At 49.1% G+C, this 24,998-nt stretch overlaps 1 protein-coding gene across 4 annotated transcripts in view; it reads left to right on the forward strand.

Annotated features, from left to right (window-relative positions):
• Positions 1 to 24,998, forward strand: part of LOC126214845 (protein roadkill) — a 344,850-nt gene that overhangs the window by 106,425 nt on the left and 213,427 nt on the right. Inside the window, exon 3 of one of the 4 annotated variants that reach the window (XM_049941481.1) lies at positions 11,154 to 11,214. The exons of the other annotated variants lie outside the window; for them this stretch is intronic. The gene's annotated coding sequence lies outside the window, so the exon portion shown is untranslated. The remainder of the gene's footprint in view (positions 1 to 11,153; positions 11,215 to 24,998) is intronic. 4 annotated transcript variants of the gene reach the window in all.

Raw genomic sequence — 24,998 nt, forward strand, 5'->3', positions numbered from 1 at the left:
TCCGTCGGGTCTGTGTCCTCGGTCGTTTTGATAATTACTGCAACCGTGTTGTGGGTACCTCGTGTTGCTGTAACACGCCATTCAGTAATTCAGTCACAAACGGTGTGATCTGCGGTGCTGTATTCCTGATAGTTCGTGGGCGAATTTCGTCGGAGCCTGGATCTTTTTTGGGTTTTGAGTTGTTAATTGCCGGGGCAACTTCCCCTCTGAGCGAAGGGGATAACTACTCGGTTAGCAGCGTAGTTAGTTTCCTGTAGTCGCCGGAGATGCACACGTTGTTCTCGGCCCTGAGCAGCTTCTGTAGAAGGTATTCCGCAGATCTTTGAGAAATACTGCCAATTTAATAAAAACATCCATTGAATTCCAGCGAGCCTACGGCAGCATCCACAGAAGTAGCCTCTACAACACCTTACGAGAATTTAGTATACCCAGTAAAATCATTAGGATGATACAACTGTGCATGCATGGCTCCCAGGCAGCCGTGAAGTTCAGAAGATCCATATCCCCAACCTTTCCAATTAAAACAGGCTTACGACTGGGAGACGCTCTTTCATGTGTCCTCTTCAACCTTGCATTAGAGAAAGTGCTTCCGGAGAGTAATTTACATCTGTACAATGGTCTCCGATTCCAACACAGTGAAGTAAAACTCCTGGCTTATGCAGGTGATATAGTGTTGCCGAGTGAAACTGAGGAAGAACTGAAAGACATGTACAGGTCTCTTAGGCACAGTGTCAGCAAAATCTGGCTTTTGATTAACCGAGGGAAAACCGAATATATCGAAATAGGTCGAGTCATAAACCCAAATCCCTACTTTGAAATTGACCAACATTCTAAATTCAGAAAAGTTATCCAGTTTAAATACCTCGGATCACGTTTCAACAGTACAAATATCACAACAATGGATATAAATGAAAGAATAGCCTCAGGGTCAAGATGTCTGTGCTCACTTATTAACCCACTCAAAAGTGAAGCTTTGTCAATCACCACAAAGATGAAGATATAAAACACTGTTATCTGCCCCGTAGTACTGTACGGTTCAGGAAGCTGGACGCTTACAATGAAAGAAAAACTTGATGTTTTTGAAAGGAAAGTAATGAGAAAGATCTGGGGACCTGTGTTGGAGAATGGCGTATGGAGAATTCGAAAGAACAATGAAATTTATCAGTTAATGAAGCAATCCACTACCATCCAGAAATTAAAAAGTAGGAGACTGCAGTGGGCTGGACATGTGGCCAGAATGGAAAACAACAGAATCATCAAAAAAACATCTGAAGGAACTATCCAGGCGACAAGACCATTGGGCCGACCCCGTACAAGGTGGAAAGATGTCGTAGAGAGGGACATCGCAGCATTAGGAATTTCCGCAGGGTGGAGAGAGAGGCTGCGATAGATAAAAGGCGGTGCAAGCAGATCATTGATGCAGCGCATGGTCTGTAGGGCCTGTGATCGCTGAGGGGGGGGGGGGGGAGAGAGAGAGAGAGAGAGAGAGAGAGAGAGAGAGAGAGAGAGAGAGAATGTCCAGCCTCGCCTAGTGGAGGCGTCTGGAGGTCTCTCTGTGGACGGTACAAGTGGTGGGTCGGTTTTGTCAGTTTGCACGTCTGGCGAGCTCCCCGGGGCCGCGACTCTGCCGTGTTGCCGCCGCGCCGCTGAGGCAACAAACCGCGCGGGACAAAGGGCGCAGGGCCGACGGCAGCGCTGCGCGGCGGCTGACGGCGAAAGTGGGCGCCCCTAATAGGAGCAGAAGAGTGTAGAGCTGGGCAGGGGCGGGGCGCGTGCGTGCTGCGTGCGAGCGCACACGTGTTTACCGAGCAGCGTATGTGGGGCACACGAGCGCGCGGCCGTGGCTCGCTATCAGGGAGAGGAGGGCTCTTCCTGGAAGTGGAGGAGGAGGGGAGCTGAAGCTGGACGAGGCTGCGGGACGCGCTGGTGCGAGCCGCTCCCGTACACCACGGACCGCTGAAACCAAACAGCTGTCCGCACAAGTCTTACGGAGGCGCACGCCGCAGCCGCCTACGACGAGGGTGGCGGAAGTGACCCCCGAGACTGGCGTCCAGCCTGACGTCCGCGGTAGAATACACGTATCTCCAACAGTCGCCCCCTCCAGACCAAACACTGTGGTTACGGAAACACACGAATCGTGCTCTCCTTACACGAATTGAACGGAGAGCAACGGATCGAGCCAGCCAGCTAGCAAGATGCGGCATTTCTCCGTTTACGGACAGCTTTTCACTCAGTACCACATCTGATCTTACTGTCGAGAATACGATCACATCGGCTATCGAGAGAAATTTCTGACTGCGTTGACGATTTCTTCGTAGGGAGGACGTCTGCCTGTGAGTGGACATGTGGCTGCTCCTTCAGCAAGGTCCGAGCAGGCACACGGGGGGAGGGGTTTATTAGTTATTGGGAGCTCCAACGTTAGGCGGGTGATGGAGCCCCTTAGGGAAATAGCGGAAAGGTCGGGGAAGAAGGCCAGTGTTCACTCTGTCTGCTTGCCGGGGGGTCTCATCCGAGATGTGGAGGAGGCCCTGCCGGCGGCGAGAGAGGACTGGGTGCGCCCGACTGCAAATTGTTGCTCATGTCGGCACCAATGACTCCTGCCGTCTCGGTTCAGAGGTCATCCTCAGTTCGTACAGGCGGTTGGCGGAATTTGTGAAGGCGGAAAGCCTCGCTCGCGGGATGGAATCAGAGCTAACTATTTGTAGTATCGTTCCCAGAACCGATCGCGGTCCTCTGGTTTGGAGCCGAGTGGAAGGCTTAAACCAGAGGCTCAGACGATTCTGCGGAGATCTGGGGTGCAAATTTCTCGACCTCCGCTATCGGGTGCAGAAATGTAGGGTCCCCCTGAATAGGTCAGGCGTGCACTACACGCCGGAAGCGGCTACAAGGGTAGCGGAGTACGTGTGGAGTGCACATGGGGTTTTTTTTAGGTTAGAGAATTCCCTCCCCTAGGCCCGACAAGACGCCTCCTGAGACGCGGCATGGTAGGAGTAGGCAAAATGCAACAGGGAATAACAATATTAATGTGCTAATAGTAAACTGTAGGAGCGTCTATAGAAAGGTCCCAGAACTGCTCTCATTAATAAACGGTCACAACGCCCATATAGTACTAGCGACAGAAAGTTTGCTGAAACCAGATGTAAACAGTAATGAAATCCTAAACTCAGATTGGAATGTATACCGCAGAGACAGGCTGGACAGTGAAGGGGGAGGCGTGTTTATAGCGATAAGAAGTGCAATAGTATCGAAGGAAATTGACGGAGATCCGAAATGTGAAATGATTTGGGTGAAGGTCACGGTTAAAGCAGGCTCAGACATGGTAATTGGATGTGTCTATAGGCCCCCTGGCTCAGCAGCTGTTGTGGCTGAGCACCTGAAGGATAATTTGGAAAATATTTCGAGTAGATTTCCCCACCATGTTATAGTTCTGGGTGGAGATTTTAATTTGCCGTATATAGACTGGGAGGCTCAAACGTTCATAACGGGTGGCAGGGACAAAGAATCCAGTGAAATTTTTTTTAAGTGCTTTATCTGAAAAGTACCTTGAGCAGTTAAACAGAGAACCGACTCGTGGCGATAACATATTACACCTTCTGGTGACAAACAGACCCGAACTATTTGAAACAGTTAACGCAGAACAGGGAATCAGCGATCATAAAGCGGTTACTGCATCGATGATTTCAGCCGTAAATAGAAATATTAAAAAAGGTAGGAAGATTTTTCTGTTTAGCAAAAGTGACAAAAAGCAGATTACAGAGTACCTGACGGCTCAACACAAAATTTTGTCTCAAGTACGGATAGTGTTGAGGATCAGTGGACAAAGTTCAAAACCATCGTACAATACGCGTTAGATGAGTATGTGCCAAGCAAGATCGTAAGAGATGGAAAAGAGCCACCGTGGTACAACAACCGAGTTAGGAAACTACTGCGGAAGCAAAGGGAACTTCACAGCAAACACAAACATAGCCAAAGCCTTGCAGACAAACAAAAATTACGCGAAGCGAAATGTAGTGTGAGGAGGGCTATGCGAGAGGCGTTCAATGAATTCGAAAGTAAAGTTCTATGTACTGACTTGGCAGAAAATCCTAAGAAATTTTTGTCTTATGTCCAAGCGGTAGGTGGCTCAAAACAAAATGTCCCGACACTCTGTGACCAAAATGGTACTGAAACAGAGGATGACAGACTAAGGGCCGAAATACTAAATGTCTTTTTCCAAAGCTGTTTCACAGAGGAAGACTGCACTGTAGTTCCTTCTCTAGATTGTCGCACAGATGACAAAATGGTAGATATCGAAATAGACGACAGAGGGATAGAGAAACAATTAAAATCGCTCAAAAGAGGAAAGGCCGCTGGACCTGATGGGATAGCAGTTCGATTTACACAGAGTACGCGAAGGAACTTGCCCCCCTTCTTGCAGCGGTGTACCGTAGGTCTCTAGAAGAGCGTAGCGTTACAAAGGATTGGAAAAGGGCACAGGTCATCCCCGTTTTCAAGAAGGGACGTCGAACAGATGTGCAGAACTATAGACCTATATCTGTAACGTCGATCAGTTGTAGAATTTTGAAACACGTATTATGTTATCGAGTATAATGACTTTCCTGGAGACTAGAAATCTACTCTGTAGGAATCAGCATGGGTTTCGAAAAAGACGGTCGTGTGAAACCCAGCTCGCGCTATTCGTCCACGAGACTCAGAGCCGTAGACACGGGTTCACAGGTAGATGCCGTGTTTCTTGACTTCCGCAAGGCGTTCGATACAGTTCCCCACAGTCGTTTAATGAACAAAGTAAGAGCATATGGACTATCAGACCAATTGTGTGATTGGATTGAAGAGTTCCTAGATAACAGAACGCAGCATGTCATTCTTAATGGAGAGAATTCTTCCGAAGTAAGAGTGATTTCAGGTGTGCCGCAGGGGAGTGTCGTAGGACCGTTGCTATTCACAATATACATAAATGACCTTGTGGATGACATCGGAAGTTCACTGAGGCTTTTTGCAGACGATGCTGTGGTGTATCGAGAGGTTGTAACAATGGAAAATTGTACTGAAATGCAGGAGGATCTGCAGCGAATAGATGCATGGTGCAGGGAATGGCAATTGAATCTCAATGTAGACAAGTGTAATGTGCTGCGAATACATAGAAAGATAGTTCCCTTATCATTTAGCTACAAAATAGGTCAGCAACTGGAAGCAGTTAATTCCATAAATTATCTGGGAGTACGCATTAGGAGTGATTTAAAATGGAATGATCATATAAAGTTGATCGTCGGTAAAGCAGATGCCAGACTGAGATTCATTGGAAGAATCGTAAGGAAATGCTGTCCGAAAACACAGGAAGTAGGTTACAGTACGCTTGTTCGGCCACTGCCTGAATACTGCTCAGCAGTGTGGGATCCGTACCAGATGGGGTTGATAGAAGAGATAGAGAAGATCCAACGGAGAGCAGCGCGCTTCGTTTCAGGATCATTTAGTAATCGCGAAAGCGTTACGGAGATGATAGATAAACTCCAGTGGAAGACTCTGCGGGAGAGACGCTCAGTAGCTCGGTACTGGCTTTTGTTAAAGTTTCGAGAACATACCTTCACCGAAGAGTCAGGCAGTATATTGCTCCCTCCTATGTATATCTCGCGAAGAGACCATGAGGATAAAATCAGAGACATTAGAGCCCACACAGAAGCATACCGACAATCCTTCTTTTCACGAACAATACGAGACTGGAATAGAAGGGAGAACCGATAGAGGTACTCAGGGTACCCTCCGCCACACACCGTCAGGTGGATTGCGGAGTATGGATGTATATGTAAGTTACGTTGCGCGGAGAGTGGGCCAGAGATGTAAAAGAACTGTTTGCTTCAGAAAAGTAAAAGTGTCCTATGGCTACCAGTCATAATTGAAATCCGTCAACTCATACACGGGTGTGAAAAATATGTAGGGATGTGAAAAGGAGTGATCACACACGCTCAATCCTAGGTGCAGCAGGTTCCACACTGGGTTTCATTGACAGGAAACTGTCAGTAGGAAAGCAGACTGTGCTTCGTGTCCTGGGATATTGGTGAAACGTGTGCTATCCATTCCAGACAGTAGTAACGAGGGATACAAGGAAAGGCCTGTGTGTACCTCTTGTCAGAGATGGTTGCGGGACTCTGCTGTTCGGTACAGGACATAAAATCAAACACCTCTCAGCCGTCTAGTTTCGGAACTTATTTGGCTACCAGTTTCGGCGATTTACTAAACCATCTTCGGGCCCCTCATCCACGTTTAGGATGATTTCACTTCGGTTCTGGTCAAAACAGAGGCCAGCATTCGTACACTGGTATCTGCAGATTTCAACCACGATTTGGCCCGACTCAGATGATGGTTGAAAGAATTGGTATAGCAAGCAGAAATCTGCAGATACCAATGTACGAATGCTGGCCTCCGTTTTGACCAGAACCGAAGTGAAATCATCCTACACGTCGATCAGGGGCCTGAAGACAGCGTAGTAAATCGCCGAAACTGGTAGCCAAATAAGTTTCGAAACTAGACGGCTGAGAGGTGTCTGATTTGACTTCCTGTGTAGATCAAAAGGTGTGACAGGTGGGTGGGTGGCCGCCGGTGTGTTCGGCTCATGCGAGCGCCTCACCGGCAGGTTCAGCTGTCAGACGCTGGCGCCTTAGTAACTCGGTTTGTTCTTCACGGTTTGTAATTGAAACTTGGCGACCACTTGTCCCAGTGTCGTAATGATGGCCATTGTTTGGTAACCAGACACCTAACTGATGTATTTTACAGCGTATGTTTACTAGATAATTTTTCCTTGTTTTGGTCCATACTAGGTCATTGCAAAATTTGGTAACAAAAACGCTAGCACCGTGAATGAGCTAAGCAAGTACTCCACAAGTGGAAAGCAATGTGGAAATGCGCAAGTCGGCCTACCTCTCGGTGTAATATGAAATACATTTTCATATACACTCCTGGAAATTGAAATAAGAACACCGTGAATTCATTGTCCCAGGAAGGGGAAACTTTATTGACACATTCCTGGGGTCAGATACATCACATGATCACACTGACAGAACCACAGGCACATAGACACAGGCAACAGAGCATGCACAATGTCGGCACTAGTACAGTGTATATCCACCTTTCGCAACAATGCAGGCTGCTATTCTCCGATGGAGACGATCGTAGAGATGCTGGATGTAGTCCTGTGGAACGGCTTGCCATGCCATTTCCACCTGGCGCCTCAGTTGGACCAGCGTTCGTGCTGGACGTGCAGACCGCGTGAGACGACGCTTCATCCAGTCCCAAACATGCTCAATGGGGGACAGATCCGGAGATCTTGCTGGCCAGGGTAGTTGACTTACACCTTCTAGAGCACGTTGGGTGGCACGGGATACATGCGGACGTGCATTGTCCCGTTGGAACAGCAAGTTCCCTTGCCGGTCTAGGAATGGTAGAACGATGGGTTCGATGACGGTTTGGATGTACCGTGCACTATTCAGTGTCCCCTCGACGATCACCAGTGGTGTACGGCCAGTGTAGGAGATCGCTCCCCACACCATGATGCCGGGTGTTGGCCCTGTGTGCCTCGGTCGTATGCAGTCCTGATTGTGGCGCTCACCTGCACGGCGCCAAACACGCATACGACCATCATTGGCACCAAGGCAGAAGCGACTCTCATCGCTGAAGACGACACGTCTCCATTCGTCCCTGGAGGCGGGTTGCACGATGTTGGGGCGTGAGCGGAAGACGGCCTAACGGTGTGCGGGACCGTAGCCCAGCTTCATGGAGACGGTTGCGATTGGTCCTCGCCGATACCCCAGGAGCAACAGTGTCCCTAATTTGGTGGGAAGTGGCGGTGCGGTCCCCTACGGCACTGCGTAGGATCCTACGGTCTTGGCGTGCATCCGTGCGTCGCTGCGGTCCGGTCCCAGGTCGACGGGCACGTGCACCTTCCGCCGACCACTGGCGACAACATCGATGTACTGTGGAGACCTCACGCCCCACGTGTTGCGCAATTCGGCGGTACGTCCACCCGGCCTCCCGCATGCCCACTATACGCCCTCGCTCAAAGTCCGTCAACTGCACATACGGTTCACGTCCACGCTGTCGCGGCATGCTACCAGTGTTAAAGACTGCGATGGAGCTCCGTATGCCACGGCAAACTGGCTGACACTGACGGCGGCGGTGCACAAATGCTGCGCAGCTAGCGCCATTCGACGGCCAACACCGCGGTTCCTGGTGTGTCCGCTGTGCCGTGCGTGTGATCATTGCTTGTACAGCCCTCTCGCAGTGTCCGGAGCAAGTATGGTGGGTCTGACACACCGGTGTCAATGTGTTCTTTTTTCCATTTCCAGGAGTGTAGTTGGTATCTGGGCTGCACTGGACGAAGATGCGCGTTAACCACTGGAGTACGGCGGACTGTGATGCAGTTTCTGCTGTGGAGGCTGTGTGGAGACTCAGTCGAGTACAATAATAAGGCCGACGATTGGCTGCCGACGTGACGCGTTGCCTGTTAGTGGACGTTAACGTGTGACCTCTGGAACTCTGCTGGTGTCTGAATCTCTGTGGGGGGAATGGCAACCCGTTCTTCCTCGAGGGGCGAAAGTCCAGAGAGAGTCGTGTCGAGGAATGCGGTCTGGAGCGAAGTCGACTTTGTGACTCGATCCGAAGGCGCTCCAGTGGCTTCAGGTTGAGACTGTGGGCAGGCCAGTCCGTTTGAGGAACGTTCACTGCCTCAGTGTCGTGTCGGGCTGTGGTACAATCGTCATGTTCGAACTGTTTGTCTACGCGCTGCTGTAGCGTGGGATCTTATCCTACCGCGATAAGCCTTTTCTAAACTGGAGCAAGGGCGCAAAACCTTAACACTTCGATACGGTAACACCACCTTCTCCGTACTTCACTGTTCATACTATATACGATGACGGGTAAAGCCGTCGGCACACGGACCGTGCATCCTAACGTTGAGCGTTGAGCGTGCCGAGTTTCTGACGTCATGGCGTGGAACAGCACGTTCGGGAGCAATATCTGGCATGTCAGATATTCTGAGCATTGACCAATGAGATGGCACAACGCCACCTACGTCACACGCACGACGTCTCCTTTAAGTAAAGAGTTGTGAGGCGCCATATTGGCATTCATTTCAAGCCGATATGTATATATACCGTTTCGAGCACCAGAAAATTGAGAAGCACTGCAAAACCCGTTGTTAACTGTGTGATTCGTTCCAATAAAATAATGAGAAGCATCATATTCGTGGCAAAAGAATTATTGTAACTTGCGCATAGTGAGAGTAGGCTATTTGAAGGCAGCATCACACCGAAGATCCACCCAAAACGCATTCTTCTTGGTACAATTTGTTATAATTAAATTTCTGTTAGTAACATATCTACGATTAAGGTTTTTAGCAAGTGGTAACATACTATGATTTCCAATGAAAGTTGTCGTGTTGGATTAGCGTAATGAATCGCGTCACTGTCTCAAATGAGATTTTTTTTGTTGGGGCGGTGGTTCGCGTCCTGACACCGATTTTTTTTACTAGCATTTGCGTCTTTATTAGGTTCTCATACTTTATTATTAGTTTAATATAAGTATATAGTATAATATTTGATGTTATGTAAATACAAGTTCATCTTTTTTTGAGGGGTGACTTTGTTCGGTTGGCTTGATCTACAGGACACCTTGCGCTACTTGTGTAAATCTATTTTGCTCCTTTCTCTTTTAAGCTTCGTAATTGCAAAGATTCTGCTACTGGGTACGAACAGTGATCAAGTAAGACTGACCTTGGGGTTTTACTAAAATGTGGGAACGATGAAATCATGTTTATCTTATGCGGAGAAGTATTCCAAATTTGTACCGCACTGTTTCTAATGGAACTATTATTGTCTCTGTCCTTACTGATTGGGCGTGGTACTTTCCTTTTCGTGGACGATGCAGGAAATGTGTGTTTTAATACAGCTAACGTGGGAATTTTACACGCCCCCATTGAGTAAACAGTGTGGTTTACGAACTAGAAACATCCCTCAACTGCCGCTGGAGTGCGTTGCGATCGCGTATACCACGGCGGGGCCCACGTACCGTACGCACAAGTCGCATCGTTCCTGAGCGTTCAGCAGCACGTTCAACTCGTCACGCTCATCGTTAACGTTCGACAGCACGTTCCGTGTGCCGACGACTTAACGTTCGGCTTGGTACAGGGTGATTCGTAGGCCAGACTGACCTATTTCCAGTTACCCGTCGTCCTGTGGTGACGATCTGCTCGCCGCCTCGAGTGTCGCCTGGTACCCACCCTAGAAATGTGTGGCTTCTGAGGAGCTGCTCGAGCACTGCACCCTGTTTGTGTCGAACGCACCCGTACACCGACTCTGCCGACTGGACTGCCCGTAGCACTCGGGAACGCCCCGCTAGCGCCTGTGGGAACAGTCGTTTCTGTTCCCGGTACAGCTGCCTGCCGCAGCCGTCGGCGCTCCCTGTCCGTCTCTACGCGACCTCTGCCCGGTCTCGCTTCACCTGTCGCTCTTCCTGCACGTTTCCTCTTCACGACGACGTGACCAAAAGTTGCCTTCGGCAGCCTCAAAACGGACGAGATGTCCACGACGGATTTGTTGTTCAGGTAACATCCGACGAGTGGTCCGCGGTACACGTGACTGAGCCTTCGTGACTGACCGGCTCTGCTGTCGCTCGCCTGACGGCGAGTCACGCATTACGAAGGGGTGTCGGGAAGCAGCTGGTGAGGTTCTGTATGTCGCCACTCAGTGTCCGGTTTCAGCCTTTTGTTACCAAGTGCGGGAGCATTCGCGGAAAAGACATTTGCGTATGTTAGCTCGCGCGAGGATAGGAGTTATCCTGGCTACATGGCCGTTTTCTGCCGAAGTACTGCCGCCCTCTGGTGTTCAGACTCTGGCACAGCCGCCCTGCCTCGGCCTGCTTGTGCTCCACCGCTGACGCGCCCCGCCGGCCGCTGTGACCGAGCGGTTCTAGGCGCTACAGTCTGGAACCGCGCGACCGCTACGGTTGCAGGTTCGAGTCCTGCCTCGGGCATGGACGTGTGAGTGATGTCCTTAGGTTAGTTTCGTTTAAGTAGTTCTAAGTTCTAGGGGACTGATGACGTCAGAAGTTAAGTCCCATAGTGCTGAGAGCCATTTTTTTGACGCGCCCCCTCTGCTCTGTTGCAGGTGAGTAGCTGGTCCTGCTGGCGCTGCTGCTGCGCAATTCTGCCTGCCGCTCTGCTGTGAGGTAAGCTGTCTGTCTGTCTGTCTGTCTGTCTCCCTGCATGTGTTTCCCCAGCGCTGTTTGCTCCCACTATCCCTCTTTCCTGTTGCTCGCCGGTCGCGGTGGTCTCGCGGTTCTAGGCGCGCAGTCCGGAACCGCGCGACTGCTATGGTCGCAGGTTCGAATCCTGCCTCGGGCATGGATGTGTGTGATGTCCTTAGGTTAGTTAGGTTTAAGTAGTTCTAAGTTCTAGGGGACTGATGACCACAGATGTTAAGCCCCATAGTGCTCAGAGCCATTTGAACCGTTTTTTTGAACCTGTTGCACGTGTCTCGATGTAGGCGCTCACGTAAGCTGTCCACTGGCTCCTGTAACGAAGGCGGGAGTCCAGGGTCCAGGGTACGTTGCTCAACCGAGGCGCACCTCGGCGAGCAGTCCCGGCCGAGTCCTCACACACACACACACACACACACACACACACACACACACACACACACTCGCGCGTCCCTCGCCGACGTCAGCGCTGCCGCTGCCGCTGCCGCAGTCGCCGCACACACCGGACTCGGCTTGCTCTGCAATGCTACGGAACAGTGGAGGCCGCTTCTGTTGTCTGATCGGAGCAGTGTGGGCCCGTAATTAAATTACGGCGCTCCTGCCGTCAGTAATCGGAAACGGTTCAGAATATCGATAGCTCTGAACGAGCTGACGAACATCGTGTCGAATGAAGCAAACTGTGCGACTCCAGTATTTAAACAAATTCGCGAATTCGAGCGAAGCCCATCTAAGCTACACACTGGAGCTGTCTGCAGATGCAGAAACTCCCTCATTCCGAAGTATTTGTTGCGTTCTTGTAGCACCGCAGCACTGTTCTAACATTGTCAGCAGCCAAATTTTTAGTGTATTATTGCTATAAATTGCCGACTAGAGATGTACGCGACACTAGGCTGATGACAGTACGGCGGCACAGCAGCGCTCACGGGGTTCCGCAGGTTGACGAACTGAGTATGTCGCGCTGTCTAGCATAGAGGTACGGCGCGGTCGAGAAAAGTGGGACACGAGGTAGCCACCGACAGCGCGGCCGCCTGCGTGTGACAGACGGAGCCGCCGCCTCCGTGGATGCGCTGGCGCGTGGCGAGTCCCGGTGTGGCTGGCTGCTGTGGTGTGGTGTGCAGAGACCGAGGACGGTGAACCATTCTACAGACACGCGATCCTTGCCCGAGAGTGGAAGTCAACTGTGAGGGCGCTGTACGGCATTGCCGGCTGCTGACCGCACACTGCGCTCCAGGTGTACGCTTCCCTAGTTAGGAAACTACAACTCACGCTGCCGTGTCGCTGAAAATTACTGTAGCCACCAAAATAAAATTCACCGAAACATGCTTCGACGCCTCACGAACAGCATGATGGGATTTCCGCCTCTTTTGTGTGGGCAACACATTGCTGCAACCCTACATCCACGTGACTGCTCTTCAATTCAAATTTAAGTGCTTGGCAGAGGGTTCGTCGAACCACAATCATACTATCTCTCTACCATTCCACTCCCGAACAGCGCGCGGGAAAAACGAACACCTAAACCTTTCTGTTCGAGCTCTGATTTCTCTTATTTTATTTAGATGATCATTCCTGCCTATGTAGGTTGGGCTCAACAAAATATTTTCGCATTCGGAAGAGAAAGTTGGTGACTGAAATTTCGTAAATAGTTCTCGCCGCGACGAAAAACGTCTTTGCTGTAATGACTTCCATCCCAATTCGCGTATCATATCTGCCACACTCTCTCCCCTATTACGTGATAATACAAAACCAGCTGCCCTTTTTTGCACCCTTTCGATGTCCTCCGTCAATCCCACCTGCTAAGGATCCCACACCGCGCAGCAATATTCTAACAGAGGACGAACGAGTGTAGTGTAAACTGTCTCTTTAGTGGACTTGTTGCATCTTCTAAGTGTCCTGCCAATGAAACGCAACCTTTGGCTCGCCTTCCGCACAATATTATCTATGTGGTCTTTCCGACTGAATTTGTTCGTAATTTTAACACCCAGGTACTTAGTTGAATTGACAGCTTTGAGAATTGTACTACTTATCGAGTAATCGAATTCCAACGGATTTCTTTTGGAACTCGTGTGGATCACCTCACACTTTTCGTTATTTAGCGTCAACTGCCACCTGCCACACCATACAGCAATCTTTTCTAAATCGCTTTGCAACTGATACTGGTCTTCGGATGACCTTACTAGACGGTAAATTACAGCATCATCTGCGAACAACCTAAGAACTGCTCAGATTGTCACCCAGGTCATTTATATAGATCAGGAACAGCAGAGGTCCCAGGACGCTTCCCTGGGGAACACCTGATATCACTTCAGTTTTACTCGACGATTTGCCGTCTATTACTACGAACTGCGACCTTCCTGACAGGAAATGACGAATCCAGTCGCACAACTGAGACGATAGCCCATACGCCCGCAGCTCGATTAGAAGTCGCTTGTGAGGAACGGTGTCAAAAGCTTTCCGGAAATCTGGAAATACGGAATCAACTTGAGATCCCCTGTCGATAGCGGCCATTACTTCGTGCGAATAAAGAGCTAGCTGCGTTGCACAAGAACGATGTTTTCTGAAACCGTGCCGATTACGTATCAATAGATCGTTCCCTTCGAGGTGATTCTTAAAGTTTGAATACAGTATATGCTCCAGAACCCTACTGCAAACCGATGTCAATGATACAGGTGTGCAGTTCGAAGGATTACTCCTACTACCCGTCTTAAACACTGGTGCGACCTGCGCAATTTTTCAATCTGTAGGTACAGATCTATCTGTGAGCGAGCGGTTGTATATGAATGCTAAGTAGGGAGCTATTGTATCAGCGTAATCTGAAAGGAACGAAATCGGTATACAATCTGGACCTGAAGACTTGCCCGTATCAAGCGATTTCACGACACGCTTCATTGTAAAAACCGACCTTCAGTTCTGCCGTTACAGTTTTTTTAAACTGTCTGTCCCCCACCTATTATTTTCAGGCGTTATGCTGTGGCGGCTGATGAATCAGACTTCCGTTAGAAATCACACCGTCAAGGGGCGGATGCATCGTTGATTCGCTACAGAACCACAAATGTGGTTTGATTCTCGTGTACAGCACTACCGCAACGAGAAGCCGCCCACCTCCAAAGCGTGTCACAATTGGCAGCGAAGACGGACAAGAGTGACGGAAGTGTAGGGGAGCGACCGCTGCTTCACTGTAGAGACGAGAGTGCGGCGCCAGGTGCCGTCGCCCCGCGTCAGCGGCAGACCGCGCCGCTGCACCGTAGCTGCGGTCAGCGCAAAGACGAGAAGAGAGTCCGACACGGTGAGTGAGCGCCCCCTGTTAACCAGCCTGTGGGTCCGTGTTTCCGCTTCTCTTACCGCAGTGTTTTGGGTATTTGCTAAGGACCCTGCCGTGTGTAGATGAATTTGAACGTAGGTGTCCCTCTGTACGTGAGGTGGAGCACATCGGAAGACAGGCTTTGACGAGACAGCAGCCGCGGCCGAGTTGTCGCGACGCGTCCCGTGTCTGGCAGCAGCAGCAGCAGCAGCAGCGCGCGCAGGCAGACAGAAGTGCGGCGAGCTGCGAATGCGGCGCCGGCCGACAGCACGGAGTTTGTCGCCGCCACGCCTGCCGTGGCACCTGCTGCTGCTGCTGCTGCTGCTGCTGCTGCTGCTGCTGACCGCCCGGCAGTCTGCCGACATCCGCCTTCTGCACGGTGCGATCGAACCCGACCCCCCGACGTACGTACGGACTCTGGTCCGAGTTCCACGGCTAGGCGACTACTCGGCAGGCGCCACATGACTGCCTCTCACATTACTTCTGTCGTTCCACCCTCGAACGACGTACCGCAAATACAAACAGTTTACAACTTTGAACATGGCTGACATTTGCAGCAACCGTATACACAAATTTGAAAAATATGTAAAAATCAGCCAACCGGTTGCCTAGGTTTTCTATATACCTTGACCAGGTTTCGTCACCTCTAAGGGTGACTTCATCAGAAGGTAAGGTAATTACATGAAGAACATATCGTCAAAGATGTACAGTGATTTAAGAGCTGAGTTGCTCAAGTTATTAAAATATGAGACATCATAATCTTCAAAAAGTCAAACATTAAAACATAAGTAACACCGGTGTTACTTATGTAATTACTTTACATTACATTACCTTACCTTACCTTCTGATGAAGTCACCCTTAGAGGTGACGAAACCTGGTCAAGCTATATATAAAACCTAGGCAACCGGTTGGCTGATTTTTACAAATTTTTTCAAACACTTAGCCTCTTCCGTCCGACCTCCGATTTCTCGTATTTCATTACGATCCTCACCTCTCCCTATGTACGTCGGACTAAACAATACATTTTCGCATTCAGAGAATAAAATTGATCCAAATTTCCTGAAAAGATTTCACCGCAACGAAAAACGCCTTCGTTTCGATGTCTGCCACCTCAACTCGGTTAACATATCCGCGACACACACACACACACACACACACACCCACCCCTATGTCGCGATACTACGAAACCAGCTGCCATCCTCCTCACGTCCTCCGTCAATCCTCTCTGGTAAGGCAGCCACACCGCCCAGCAGTACTCGAGCGCAGCAGGGACAAGCACAGTGTAGGCAGTGTCCTCAGTAGACCTCTTGCACATTCCAACTGTTCTGTCAATAAAACGCAGTCTTTGCTTTCCCTTCCGCACAATATTACCTATCTGATCGTTCCAATTAAGTTCGCAATTTTAATTCCTAGGTATTGAGCTCAGTCCACAGCCTTTGACACGTACTATTTATCGTGTGGCTAAACGCAATGGATTCCTTTTACTACTCGTGTACACGACCTGGGATTTTTCAGACCTCGTCGTTTTGTCGGTCCAAGTGTTACGGTGTGGCGAGGGCTAATGCTGCTCGGACGTGTACAGCCGCCGGTCAACGTCACTCTGACGCTCTACCCCCTTCCCCTTCCCCTTTGGCACAGTCCAGATTACTTCGTTTTCTTCGGTCGAAGTGGGGCGACGTTCACACACGCCCAACATTTACAGTTTACTACAAGAATGGAGTTTGTTACTCCGTGAATCTACGGTTTGAAATGGCCGCTTTGTTCGAAACCACAAGTTTCGCACAAGTTGAAAACGTAACAAGTAGTGATCGAACGTTACTCTACGTTGCATTATCCTGCCGAGTCATTTCAGCCTCGTATCTACACTTCGTGCAGCTTGCCATCTGCAGCACAGCCAGAATCTGTATCGGAAATTTTAAGCCTAGATTATAACCTCAGAAAGTTACGCCTTCGAGTGAGAAAGGTGGCATACGTCAGTTTTTATGCCTACAGTTACTGTACGGCATCTTTCTTCCGTCGTCGTGCGCAGGCAATAGCTGCCTACGAATTATCATTTCTGATTACTGGTGTTCTTCTATGCCAGTACGTGGCGATTGCGTTATATGCCGTGGTTTCCAGTTGTGTGTGCGTGTGCACTTTCACTCTCGAGTGCTTTAGATGTTGAGAGTATCTTATTGTAATTTTTATGTTTTCTTTTCAGACGCCTGTGTAGTTACGCTGAATTACAATCACTCGAGGTTTGCTTAATTAGTTTGAAGTAGCTTTTCAGCGTCATGCCGAATCATCCCCAGTATCAGATACCACGTTTCTCTCATCATCTCGTACATTCGTACAACTTGTTTGGTTATTGGAATACCTGAGGAAAGAGTATACCGTACTCGCCACTTCTTTTCGAGACAGACGTGGCTCACCCACGTGCCGTCGCCGTCGCCGTCGTTTCAACAACAGAAGTCGCAGAGCGGCACTCGCCTGCAGCTGCACAGGCGTGGATGCAGCTGTCGGAGGCGGGACGCAGTGTCTGGAAGCTGCGGCGGCCATTAGCCGGCGTGTCCTCAGTCCGTACGCAACTCGCTTGGCGTTCAGATAAATGGCAAGTGCGGGGAGCATATAAAAAGAAGAGGACAACCTTCGGCGAAATTAAAAGCAAGAGCGTGACTATTAAGAGTGCAGTCTTAATTCCAGCAGAGAGCGGATTTGTGGGAAGAACACGTTCGAGCCCTCTGCCGGCGAAGGAGCTGTGTCATGACGTCACGCAAGTAGAGACGGGAGTCGCCGTGGGAAACGTGGCGGATCCAGTATCGGTCAGGATTTGACAGACGCCTGGAAGATTTGCGATCTAATAAGGCACAAGGCGTAGACTGTATTCGTCCGGCGTTTCTGAAACAGTATGGGGAAGTGCTTTCCACACATTTCTACCCCCACGAGCTCAGCGGAGAACCTGTACTCAGTACTGCAGCTCCACATCGCTAACGCGTCGATTCTCCCCTTCTCCCGTTTTCCCCACAATCGTCGACTCACTGCCGTACAGTGCACAGTGCTGTGCTCCACACGTTACATTCTCAGAAATTTCTTAGTAACATTAGGGCCCATGTTTGAAACTGCCAGACTTGTCTTGGCCAGGGAAGCCCTATCTGCCTGTGCTAGTTTGCTTCTTTTTGTGTTCTCTCTGGTTCGTCAGTGACGTCTTATTTGCGCTTCCGAGATAGCAGAATTCCTTTACTTGGTCTCCTACTCACGTCTCTGACCGTATTCTGCGCTCAGTACATTGCTAATTCCGTCGAGTATTTCCTGTAATTATTCCTCGGTCTCGTCGAGTACAGCAACGTCAGCAGCGAATCCTATCGCTCAGATGATCTGACTCTGAACTTTAATCCTATCCTCGAATTCTCCTTTTATTCCCGTCATTGATTCTCGATTCTAGGAGCAAAAGACTGCACCTCAGTCTTACTTTCTTTTTCACCTGCAAACCTCGTACCTGCTGCTACATCTTACTTCTATTTTCCTCCGATTTTCGAGCATCTTGCACCACTTTACCTCGTCTAACGTGTTTTTCATCAGCCTTGCTTCCATTATCGACCTCTCCAAAGCCAAACTCATAGTCATCTAACACATCCTCAGGTTTCTCTCCCATTCTTCTTTTATATTAGTCTTGTCAGCAAGTTCGATGCACGATCTGCTAAGCTGGTTATGCTACATTTCTCGCACTTGTCAGCTATTGCAGTTTTGCGAATTCTGTGGTTTGTATTTTTCCGAAAATCAGTTGGTATATTGCCAGAGTCATACATTCTGCACACCAACACGAATAGCCGTTACGTTGCCTAGTGATCCCAGAAATTCTGACGAAATGTTATGTAACCCTTATGCCTTATGTGATCTTAAGTCTCGCAAAGCTCTTGTAAATTCTGATTCTAATGCTGGACCCGCTCTCTCTTCTGAATCGACTCCTGCTTGTTATTCGTATCACGTCAGACAAATCTTCCCCCTCCTAGGCGCCTTCAGTATACTCTTTCCACGTATCCGCTCTCTCCTCTGCATTTAACAGTGCAATTCCCATTACGCTCTTCGTGTTACCATCGTTGCTTTCTATTGTTATTTCAACTTTCCTATCTTCTTATAACCGTTTAAAAATGTTGTTTCTAATTCATATCCTGATACCGCCATCTCAGAACTTCTACAGGTTAAGACACTGTTTGAAAGTCCTCCATCCATCAAAGGTTTATCTTTTGTTTCTGGGCCCTGTTCTTCCACTTCTCCACTCCTTTAATGTATTCCTCCAACAAGAGAACGTAAAAAACTCATAAACTTTATTGATAAGTAATCTTTTCGGTGATCTTATTGTTCGCTTTGTGGAAGCATCGTCAGTTCCGGAGTACGATAGTAATTTGCTTCGTGTGAAAATTGGGTCAGTAAACGTTCAGAAAACTGACAGTGAGTTGGTCATCGGGGCAAACACAAAGGCTTACACAAAGGAAGTTTCTCGTGACGAAACTACGTTGAAAAATTTTTATGCCCACGTCAGAGTGTTCTATAGAAAAACGTCTGAGTGCATTGTCACTAACGGCAGTTAAAGGTAAGTTTCTTCAACATGCCGAAGTTCCTGATGTTTTCAAACGAAAATTGAAGGGTTTTGCATCTAGAGACTACACGATCGTCCAGTTTCCTAACATTATGTGATCAGAAGAACTTCAATCTTTGGTAACAGAGTTCAGTTATCACCTATTTGATGCATTATCTTGTGAAAAGGATTTGGTATGAGATTTCAAAACTCACTGATGCTTCAGGAATAAGAAAGTACCCTTCACCGAGTGAGCTAATGGTGGCTATTTTTCTGGCACTTGATAGTAATTCCGAGAGCGAAGAGTTATTAGTTTAGTGAGGGAGAACAAGGGAGAATTTTGTGCTAACATGAACACAACTGGAATGAGATTCCCACTCTGCAGCGGAATGTGCGCTGATATGTAACTTCCAAACTTTAGTTCTGTAACGTTCGCAGGAGACCTTCTGTAAACTCTGGAAGGTAGGAGACGAGGTACTGGCAGAAGTAAACCTGTGAGGAAGGTGCGTGAGTCGTGCTTGGGTAGCTCAGTTCGTAGAGCACTTGCCCGCGAAAGGCAAAGCTCCTGAGTTCGAGTCTCGGTCCGGCACACAGTTTTAATCCGCCAGGAAGTTTCATGAACGCAACTGTTAAGAAGTCTGTGCATAGGGTGATTTCAAAACACAAAGGTTGCTACCGGCGGACTTTCAACAGCCAGGAGCTGCTAGCTGCTAAGGGAGCAGTGGAGTATTCCATTCGACTTGTGCTTGGGAAATGTAGGGCAGATGTGAGACGTCAGTCCAGCAACTTAAAACGGTTCTGTATTATGTGTCAGGCTCTGAACGTACAGCATTTGTTTGGATTGTGTGTGGCTTTTTCAGTGGTGTCTGATTCAGCGACGCACCGTAATTTCCGGACACTCTCCTTGTCGCCCCTCCCGCACCGTGCAGCACGCCGCCAGCTCTATCCGGCGCATTACCAACTGGCTTTCTAAAAAGTTGCCACCTCTGCGTGTAGTAGTTTTAGAAGTAGATGTGGGGAGATAAGCGCTATAATTTGCAGACTGACTGGTTGTGCGTGGCGTGGTAATTGGCGAGTAGTGTAGTGTAGTGTAGTGCGCGGCCCAGCTGGGCACTGAGTGTAGCAGACTGCCGACTGCGGCTGATTAGCGGAGGCAGCCCGTGACGTCACCAGCCTTGGCTGGGGACGCACGCACAGGCGGCGGCGAATTAGCGTGTCCTTGTGTGTGTGTGTGTGTGTGTGTGTGTGTTAGCAACAGCCGGCCGGCTGCACACGGCCGGCGGCCAGACCGGGGGTTTGGAGGCGCGACGCGTCCCCACACACAGACAAAGGGCGACACCACGGAAGGGCCGGCGTCAAATGATACATTATGTGACGGCGACGGCGACGGCTCTCTGTGATACCGGCTCTCGGACACCACTCGTCACTCTGGCACCCTAACCGTATTCAATTTTAGTACAATGGGCGATTAAAACGTTTCCGTTCGGAGGTCGTAGAGTCCAGCATGGGTACGCCAATCGGGCAAAAACCGGCGCACCCGTTTTCTACAAGCACACCGTGTCCTGCTGCGCGCAGAACTCCGCAAGTGCTCGTCCGACGAGAATCGTCCACTGCCGTTCCCCGGTGATCTAGACACCAGGTACCTCGAAATCAGTAAGCCATGGGCTCTAGTAATCACAGAACGGGGTGTCCTGTCGCGACCACCGCGTAACTTGGCGTACCATTCCACGACTGCCGTTATTGACACACGCGCTGCCCCGTACATGTTCTTTGTTCTCCGATGGATATCTATCGGTGTTTGTCCTTCGGCAGCCGAGAAAAGAATAACAGCGCGCTATTTCCGTTTGGCCGCACTTGGTAACAGCATTGCGATCTTCCAAAGTAAACGTACGCACGTGGCAAACGCGCAAGTGGCTGCACGTCGCTGCTGATACGTGTTACAAACCGGACACAATGGGAGGGACCAGGCAGGCCCCAGGCCGCTTTGCTTTTCTCTTTTATCACTCGTCTATTACATCAGAGAAATACACATTTTAAGACAAAATTTAGTGCTCCCAGTAAAGGTTAACATAAGCAGTGACAAAACTTAGTTCTCGTAACGCTTTCTGCTGGCAGCAAATTTTAAGGAGGCAATGTAAGGTTTATATCAGTTCAGCTCAAACACGTAGCTAGTGATTGAATCACGACACAGACAGTTTGACAATTTCGGCAACAAATAACTAGCGTGCATTTGTAGTCACAGTAACCAACTAATCAACAGCCTTACCAATGAAGAACGAATTGGCAACACCCAGCAACTAGGGCAGTCTTTAAATGTCTTGCTCCCCATTAAATAAAACTTGCAGTAATTAAATGAATAACGAACATAATACGCTCCACTCAAACTTTTCAGTGGAAGGCAAGCCAAAACGAAGATTCCATTAACTGACTAGCACTGAAGTCACACTAAAGCTCATCTCTGTGTTCCCAGACACACATGGGGCAAACTTACACAAGACAAGATTTTGAAGGGAGCACGTCAGCAAAACCGGTAGTGGAGCTAACTCGTGCCACTGAAGATTAAGGTACTAGACCGGGGCACAAGGTGGTATACAGTGAGGTTGCCTTAGTGCTATACTGTGCTCCAAAATATTAATTCAAGTGGCCAATTCAAATTAAGTACACATAAACCAGCATTAATGAACGAGGAGTGACACCAGGTCGCTCGAAGGGATGACGACACTTAATTGAAAAGACGAATGCCGGAGGCGGCAGTAACATCAAACACGTTCTCCTAGTTTCAATCAGGAGTCACTTCCCGCTAAAACATTTAACCAAGCACAAGGAAGGAACCCCAAAGAGAAAATTCAAATAAAACCCCCAAAAGATTATAAAGGACAGGGAACCCCAACTATTTAAATTTAAAAGAATTAGCTCTCCCCAAAGGCAGTGTAAACGCCAAGGCCACACTTAAGAGGCCCCCAAAATTGGTTACAAAAAGTCTTATACATTTGCTCCTTTTCTTTAAAAGAAACACAAGGTTGCTTAACTTCTGCTGGACGTCCGGTATGGCCCGTGTAGGAAACACCAGGCAGCAACCCGAGCTAGGCGGTCGCAAGGCACGGCGAGCAAAATCAGGAGAGCAGACAGGCAGGCAGCCAACACACATCCTCCGTGCTGAACCGGCAGACCGCGTACAACCGACTCCACATATACGTGGTTGCTTCCCACCTCGTACCTCGTGGCGTCTCAGCAGGTAGCGCGAGCAAACGTCAAATGCCGCTCGCCCCACGAATGCGGAAAACGAGAAGACAGGCAAAGGTAAGAAACATCGAAGGATCGATAATGGACATCCGGGAGACTGGCGCGCCAGTAACGAGCGCCGAGGCTCAGCTGCTTACACCGCAGTCGCGCTGCATTGCATACACGCTGCATCGACGTCGTCAGAGTGACTTTTTGATCGCGCCGTACTGGACAGAGAGTCGAACGAAGAACGGCGCCTTTCGCCACGGGATCCTCCAGTCTGTGCGAAAGCATTGCCAAGGTGCTCAGCAAACTGCAGTGCCAGACGGCACGAGACAGGCGTCGTTGAGGTTTACTGCTGAAAGAGCTGCCTACAGGCAGCAGCTCTGAGAAAATGCGGCTCCCGTGCTGATGGTACTGCAGTGGCGCATCGCACAGGTGGTAGCGCTGTTCCCGGTCGCTGCTGCCTTCGTGAAATGTGGCAGGTTAGCAGAATGACGCTCAGCGTGGCCCGTCGCGCAAAACCCTGACGGCTGTTTGCTTTATCCTGGCTGTTAACAGCCATCTCAGACGGCCAAGTTACCTAGAATGGACTACTGCAAAAATAGCCAGTCAGGTCTCCGTAAGATTTCGGATCGGTGGAAAGATCCGCAGCTCTGTTTAAAGTTTCATAAATGTGAAATTCTGCTCGTCACAAAACGAAACCAGTGGTCTCCTACGACTACAGTACCGACGACTCAGAGTTGCAGTAATTAAAGTCGTAAGACTACCTGCGTGTGAAGTGTGATCGAGGCGCAGTCGTGGGTGGGGCAGGTGGCAGCACAACAGCCAAGTGCAGTCGGCGCACGGCGTGGGTCGCTTCCAAAACATTCGTCCCACCCACCCTACAAATGTGATTAACAGGAGGGGGCAGAGCGCAGGATTTTTTGACCCGAGGAAGAGCGTGTCAGTAGTGTCGAAAAACCTGAATTCACAGTGAAGATACACTCCAACCTTCCGGTACAGGGATATGACTGGAATCGATGTCCGTTATATGTGCACTGCTGTAAAGCGCTTCCCTTTAGGGCGAGCGAGCAGTCGCTCTTCCCGAGATCCTCACGCGAATGGAATGAAAGGAAACTGCAGAACGGGACAGTGAAAAGTACCCCCCCCCCCTTCCGTGCGCTTTCGAAGCGGTCTGCGGAGTACGTGTATATAGACTAGGGGCATAACTGTACTCTGGAGTTGCACGGGACTGGTAAGGCTACTGGAATGCTACGAGGGAACAGCAAGCCGGGGCGGCTGCGTTCCGAGCTCGTCCCGCTCTCATTGACCCCTCTACTCCGTACAGCTCGAAGAATCCTCATTCAGGTTAGCACTTCTTGAGTCGCCAGTCTCCTGTGCCAACCTCTTCATCTGACCACTTGCTACCAGCGACCTCAATTATTAGCTGGATGTATTCCAACCTCTGTCTTCCTCTACAGTTTTTGCCCTCTACGGCTCCCTCTAGTACCGTGTAAGTCATTCCCTCTTGTCTTAACGTCCTATCATCCAGTCCCTTCTTCTTGTCACTTGTTTCACACATATTCGTTTCCTCTCCGATTCCACGCAGAACATCCTCAATCCTTACCTTACCAGTGTACCTAATTTTCAACATTCGCCTGTAGCACCACGTCTCAAATGGTTCGATTCTCTTCTGTTCCGGTTTTCCCACAGTCCATGTTTCACCACAATGCAGTGCTGTGTTCCCAGCATACATTTTCAGAAATTTCTTCCTCAAATTAAAGTCTGTGTTAGATACTGGCAGACTTCTCTGGCCCAGGAATGCCTTTTTTTGCCAGTGCTAGTCTGCTTTCAGTGCCCTCCTCGCTCCGTCCGCCATTACTTATTTTGCTGCCTAGGTAGCAGAATTCCTTAACTGCATCTACTTCGTGACCATCAATCCTGATGCTACGTTTCTCGCTGTTCTCATTTCTACTACTTCTCATTACCTTCGTCTTTCTTCGATTTACTCTCAAACCATACTGTGTACCCATTAGACTGTTCATTCCGTTCAGCAGATCATTTAATTCTTCTTCACTTTCACTCAGGATAGCAGTGTCATCAGCGAATCGTATCATTGATATCCTTTCACCTTGTATTTTAATTCCACTCCTGAACCTTTCTTCTGTTTCCATCACTGCTTCTTCGATGTACAGATTGAACAGTAGGTTCGAAAGACTACATCCCAGCCTTACACTGTTTTAATCCGAGCACTTCGTTCTTGATCGTCCACTCTTATCATCCCCTCTTGGCACTTGTACATATTGTATATTACCCGTCTCTCCCTATACTTCACCCCAATTTTTCTCACAATGTCGAACATCTTGCACCGTTTCACATTGTATGCTTTTTAACCGCAACGTCAGAACTGTCTGTCCTAAAGCCAAACTGATCGTCTTCCAACACATCCTCAATTTTCTTTTACATTATTCTGTATGTTATTCTTGTCAACAACTTGGATTCCTGAACTGTTAAACTGATCGTGTGGTAATTCCTGCACTTGTAGTCTTCCGAATTGTGTGGATGATGCTTTTCCGAAAGTCAGGTAGTATGTCACCAGACTAGTACATTTTACACACCAACGTGAATAGTCGTTTTGTTGTCACTTCTCCCAACGATTTTAGAAATTTTGATGAAATGTTATCTATCCCTTCTGC

This window comes from Schistocerca nitens, chromosome 12 (assembly GCF_023898315.1).
Source record: "Schistocerca nitens isolate TAMUIC-IGC-003100 chromosome 12, iqSchNite1.1, whole genome shotgun sequence".
In the NCBI taxonomy this organism is placed as follows: Eukaryota; Metazoa; Arthropoda; class Insecta; order Orthoptera; family Acrididae; genus Schistocerca; species Schistocerca nitens.